We start from the raw sequence: 6,000 nt of genomic DNA, 5'->3' as shown, positions 1-6,000 counted from the left end.
GTTTGGGTTAGGTTTAGGATTATTGTTAGCATTAGGGTTAGGGTTCCGGTTATTGTGAGGGTGAGGGTGAGGGTTAGGTTTAGGGCTAGGATGAGGTTTAGGGATAGGGTTAGGTTGAGTGTGAGGGTTAGGGTTAGGGTTAGGCTTACGATTAGGCTGAGGGTGAGGGTTAGGGTTAGGTTGAGGGTTAGGGTTATTGGGAGGGTAAGGATGAGTGTTAGGGTTAGGATTAGGTTTAGGGTGAGGGTGAGTGTGTGTGTTAGCGTTAGGTTTAGGTTTAGGGTTAGGGTTAGGCTGAGGGTGAGGTTGAGAGTGTGGGCTAGGGTGAGGGTGAAGTTTAGGGTTAGGGTTAGGGTGAGGGTTATGGTTAGGGTAAGGGTGAGAGTTATTGTAAGGGTGAGATTTAGGGTTTGGTTTAATTTTAGGGTTAGGTTGAGTGTTAGGGTAAGGGTTATGGTGAGGGTGATGGTTAGGGTGAGATTGAGGGTTAGGGTTCCGATTAGGGTTAGGGTGAGGGTGAGTTTGAGTTTAAGGTTTAGTGTTTGGGTGAGGGATAGGTTGAGGGTTAGGGTAAGGATTAGGGTGAGGGTGAGGGCTAGGGTGAGGGTGAGGTTTAGGGTTAGGTTTAGGGTTAGGCTTAGGCTTAGGGTTAGGCTGAGGGTGAGGGTGGGGGTGAGGATTATATTTAGGTTTGATCGTTATGGTTAGGGTTAAGGTGAGGGTTAGGATGAGGGTTAGGATTAGGATTAGGGTTAGGTTGAGGGCTAGGGTGAGGGTGAGGGTTAGGTTTAGGATGATGGTTAGGTTTATGCTTAGGGCGAGGGTTAGGATGAGGTATAGGGTTAGGGTGAGGATGAAGGTAAGGGTAAAGGTGAGGTTTAGGCTGACGGTTACGGTTAAGATAAGGGTGAGGGTTAGGGTTAGTTTTAGGGTGAGGGTTAAGGTTAGGGTACGTGTTATGTTTAGGGTGAGGGTTAGGGTTAGGGTTAGGGTTATTGTTAGGTTTAGGGTTAGGGTTACGTTTAAAGTGAGGGTAAGGGTTCGGTTTAGGGTTACAATGAGGTTTAGTGTTAGGGTTAGGGTTAGAGTTAGGGTTAGGGTGAGGGTGAGATTTAGGGGAAAATTTAGGGTTAGGGTGAGGTTTAGGGTTAAGGAGAGGTTGAGTGTTGGCTTTAGGGTTAGGGTTCAGGTTAGGTTTAGGGTTAGGATTAGTGTTATTGTTAGTGGTAGAGTTAGGGTTAGTGTGAGGGTTAGGTTTAGAGTGAGGTTTATGGTGAGGATGAGGGTTAGGTTTAGGGTGAAGGATAGGGTGAGGGTGAGGGTTAGGGTTAGACTTAGGGTGAGTGTTAGTGTTAGGGTGATGTTTAGGGTTAGTGTGAGTGTTAGTGGTACGGTTAGGGTTAGTGTTAGGGTGAGGGTAAATCTTAGGGAGAGGGTTAGGGTTAGGGTGAGGGTTATGGTTAGGGTGAGGATTAGGGTTAGGATAAGTGTAAGGGTGAGGACTAGGCTGAGGGTTAGAGTGAGGGTTAGGGTTAGGGATAGGGTTAGGTTTAGGATTAGGGTTAGGGTGAGGGTGAGTGTGAGGGTTAGGATTAGGGTTAGGGTTAGGCTTAGAGTTAGGATGACGGTTAAGGTTAGGGTTTGGGTTAGGGTGTCGGTGAGGCTGAGGATTAGGGTTAGGTTTAGGGTTAGGTTTACGGTTAGGTTTAGGGTTAGTGTTAGTGGTAAGGTTAGTGTTAGGGTTAGAGTGAGTTTTGGGGTTAGGGTTAGGGTTAGAGTTAGGCTAAGAGTTAGGTTGAGGGTTAGGATGAGGATTAGGTTTATGAGTAGGTTTAGGGTCAGGGCTAGGGTGAAGGTGAGGATTAGGGTTAGTTTTATGGTAATGTTTAGGGTTAGGTTTAGGGTGAGGGTATGGATGAGGGTAAGGGTTACGGTGAGGGTGAGGGTAAGGTTTAGGGTGAGGGTTAGGGTTAGGATTGGGGTGAGGTGAGGGTGAGTGTTAGGGTTAGTGTGAGGTTTAGGTTTAGGCCTAGGATTAGTGTTATGGTGAGTGTTAGGTTTATGGTTAGACTTATTTTTAGTTGGAGGGTTAGGTGGAGGGTTAGGTTTAGGGTAAGTGTTAGGGTTAAGGTTAGGTTGAGGGTTAGGTTGAGGTTTAGGATTAGGGTTAGGGTTAGGGTTAGGGTGAGGGTGAGTGTGAGGTGTAGGGTTAGGGTTAGGCTTAGGCTTATGGTTAGGCTTAGGGTGTGGGTGGTGTTGAGGATTAGGGTTAGGGTGATGGTTAGTGTTAGGGTTAGGGTGAGGGTTAGTGTTAGGGTTAGTGTTAGAGTTAGGGTTAGGGTGAGTGTGAGGTTTCAGGGTAGAGTTAGGGTTAGGGTGAGTGTTAGAGTTAGAGTGAGGGTTAGGGTGGGATTGACGATAAGTGTAAAGTTCAGGGTTAGGCTGAGGTTGAGGGTAATGGTAAGGTTGAGGGTTAGGGTGAGGGTGAAGTTTAGGGCTAGTGTTAGATTTAGGGTTAGGCTGAAGGTGAGGGTTAGGCTTAGGGTTAGGCTTAGGTTTAGGGTAAGGGTTAGGGTTAGTGTGAGCGTTAGGGTTAGGGTTAGGCTTAGGGTAAGGCTGAGGTTTAGGGTGAGGATGAGGGTTAGGGTTAGGGTTAGATTTAGGGTTAGGTTGAAGGTGAGGGTTAGGCTTAGGTTTAGGGTAAGGGTTAGGGTTAGTGTGAGCGTTAGGGTTAGGGTTAGGCTTAGGGTAAGCCTGAGGGTGAGGGTGAGGTTGAGGGTTAGGGTTAGGGTGAGGGTTAGGGTTAGGGTGAGGGTGAGAGTTAGGGATAGGTTGAGGGTGATGGTTAGATTGAGGATTAGTGTTTGGGTTAGTGTGCAGTTTAGAGTGAGAATTAGGGTTAGGGTTAGGGCGAGGTCTAGGGAGAGGGTGAGGTTTAGGGTTAGTGTTAGGGTGAGGTTTAGGGTTAGGGTGATGGTTAGGGTTAGTGTGAGGTTTAGTGTTAAGGTTAGGGTTAGTGTTAGGTTAGGTTAAGCGTTATGGTGAGGGTTAGGGTTAGGGTGAGGGTTATGTTTAGGGTGAGGTTTAGGGTTAGGGTTAGGGTTATTTTAGCTTTAGGGTTAGGGTTAAGGTTATGGTGAGGGTTAGTGTTAGGGTTAGGGCTAGGATGAGGTTTAGGGATAGGGTTAGGGTTAGGGTTAAGGTCAGGGTGAGGTTTAGTGTTAGATTTAGATTTAGGGTGAGGCTGAGGGTGAGGGTTAGGGTTAGGATTAATGTTAGGGTTAGGCTTAAGGTGAGGGTTAGTTTGAGGGTGAGGCTTGTGGTTAGGGTTAGGAGTAAGATTAGTGTTAGGCTGAGGTTGAGGGTGAGGGTGAGGGTTAGGTTGAGGTTTAGGGTTAGGTTTAGGGTGACTGTGAGGGATAGGGTTAGGGTTAGGCTTGAATTAGAATGAGGGTGAGAGTGTGTGTTAGTTTTAGGGTTAGTGTTAGGGTGAGGTTTAGGGTTTGGGTTAGGGTTAGAGTTAGTGTTAGAATGAGGGTGAGGTTTAGGGTTAGAGTTAGGGTTAGGGTGAGGTTTAGGTTGAGGGTTAGGGTAAGGTTTAGTTTTAGTGTTAGGTTTAGGGTGATAGTTAGGGGGAGGGTTAGGGTTAGGGTTATTGTTAGGGACAGCATCAGGGTTAGAGTGAGGGTGAGTGTGTGTGTTAGGTATAGGTTTAGGGTTAGGCTTAGGGTTAGGCTGAGGTTCAGGGTGAGTTTGAGGGTTAGGGTTAGGGTGATGGTTTGGGTTAGGGTTAGTTTTACTGTTAAGGTTAGGGTTAGAGTTACGGTGAGGGTGAGGGTGCGGGTGAGGGGTAGGGTTAGGGTTAGGGTATGGTTTAGGGTTAGGGTTAGGGTTAGTGTGAGGGTGAGGTTTAGGGTTAGATATAGGGTTAGGAGGAGGGTTAGGGATAGGGTTAGTGTTAGAGTTAGGCTGAGGGTGAGGGTTAGTTTGAGGTTTAGGGTTAGGGTTATGGTTGGGGTTAGAGTGAGGGTTAGTTTTAGGGTTAGGGTTAGTGTTAGGGTGAGGGTAAGTTTTAGGGTGAGTGTTTGGGTTAGGATGAGGGTTATGGTTAGGGGGAGGGTTAGGATTAGTGTTAGGGTTATTGATAGGTTTAGGTTTAGGGTTTTGGTTACGGTGAGGTGAGGGTGACTTTTAGGGTTAGGGTTAGGGTAAGGTTTAGTGTTTGTGTTAGGGTTAGAGTGATGGTTAGGATGATGGTGAGGTTTACAGTTAGTGTTAGAGTTAGGGTGAGGTTTAGGGTTATGGTTAGTGTTAGGTTTAGGGTTAGGGTGAGAGTTAGGGGTAGGGTTAGGGCTAGGGTTAGGGATAAGTTTAGGGTTAGGTTTAGGGTTTCGGTTACGGTGAGGGTCAGTTTTAGGATTAGGGTTAGGGTCAGTGTGAGGTTTAGGGTTATAATTAGGGTTAGGGTGAGGCTGAGCGTGAGGGTTCGGGTTAGGTTTAGGGTTAGGATTAGGATTATGGTTCTGTTTAGGGTGAGTGTGAGTCTTATGGTTATGGTTAGGGTTAGCCTTAGGTTTAGGCTGAGGGTTTGCGTGAGGTTGAGGGTTAGGGTTATTCTGAGGGGTAGGGTTACAGTTAGGGTGAGGTTTAGTGTTAGGGTTAGGGTTAGAGTTATGGTTAGGGTGAGGGTGAGGTTTAGGGGTAGAGTTAGTTTTAGGGTGAGGGTTAGGGTGAGTGTGAGGGTTATGGTGAGGGTTAGGGTAGGGGTGACGGTAAGGGCAAACATGAGGGTTAGGCTGAGGGTGAGGGTTACGGTAAGGTTGATGGTTAGGGTTAGGGTGAGTGTTAGGGTTAGGGTTAGGGTGAGAGTTAGGGTTTGAGTTAAGTTTAGGGTTAGAGTGAGGGTTAGGGTAATGGTTAAGGTGAGGGTGAGTGTTAGGGTTAGGTTTAGGGTGAGCGCTAGGGTGAGGGTTAGGGTGAGGGTTAGGGTCAGGGATTGGGTTAGGTTTAGGATTAGGGTTAGTTTGAGGGTGAGTGTGAGGGTTAGGATTAGGGTTAGGCTTAGAGTTAGGGTGAGTGTTAGGTTTAGGGTTTGGGTTAGGTTGAGGCTGAGGCTGAGGATTAGGTTTAGGTTTAAGGTTAGGTTTAGGCTTAGTGTTAGGCTGAGGCTGAGGGTGGGGGTTAGGATTAGATTTAGAGTTAGGTTAGGCTTAGGGTTAGGGTAATTTTTAGTGTTATAATTAGGGTTAAGTTTGCAGTGAGGGTGAGGCTGAATGTGAGGGTTATGGTTAGAGTTAGGGTTAGGGTTAGGGTTAGTGTTATTGTTAGGGTTAGGGTTAGAGTTACGGTGAGTTTGAAGGTGAGGGTGAAGTTAGGATTAGGGTGAGGTTTAGGCTGAGGGTTTTGGTTAGGGTTAGGGTGAGGGTGATATTTAGGGTTAGAGTTAGGGTTAGGGGGAGGGTTAGGGTGAGGTTTAGAGTTAGGGTTAGTGTTAGGGTTAGGGTGAGGTTGAGGGTTAGTTTGAAGTTTAGGGACAGGGTTAGGTTTAGGATTAGGGTTAGGGTGAGGGGGAGTGTGAGGGTTTGGGTGAGGGTTTGGCTTAGGCTTATGGTTAGGCTTAGGGTGAGGGTGGGGGTGAGGATTAGGGTTAGGGTGACTGTTCGGGTTATTGTTAGGGGGAGAGTTCGGGTGAGGGTTAGGGTTAGGTTTAGTGTTAGGGTTAGGGTAAGGATGAGGGTTAGGGTTTGGGATAGGGTTAGGGTTAGGGTAGGGGTGAGGTTTAGGGTTTAGGTAAGGGTTAGGGTTAGAGTTACGGTGAGGTTGAGGGTGCAGATGAGTGTGAGGTTTAGGGTTAGGTTTAGGGTTAGGCTTACGTTTAGGCATAGGGTTAGGCTAAGGGTGAGGTTGAGGTTTAGGGTTAGGGTGACTGTTAGAGTTAGGGTTATGTGGAGGGATAGGATGAGGGTTAATGTTTGGATTAGGGTTAGGGTGATGGCTAGT

Source organism: Dipodomys merriami, unplaced genomic scaffold (assembly GCF_024711535.1).
Source record: "Dipodomys merriami isolate MVZ:Mamm:240054 unplaced genomic scaffold, mDipMer1.0.p SCAF_144, whole genome shotgun sequence".
Lineage (NCBI taxonomy): Eukaryota > Metazoa > Chordata > Mammalia > Rodentia > Heteromyidae > Dipodomys > Dipodomys merriami.
This window is presented reverse-complemented; position numbering follows the sequence as displayed.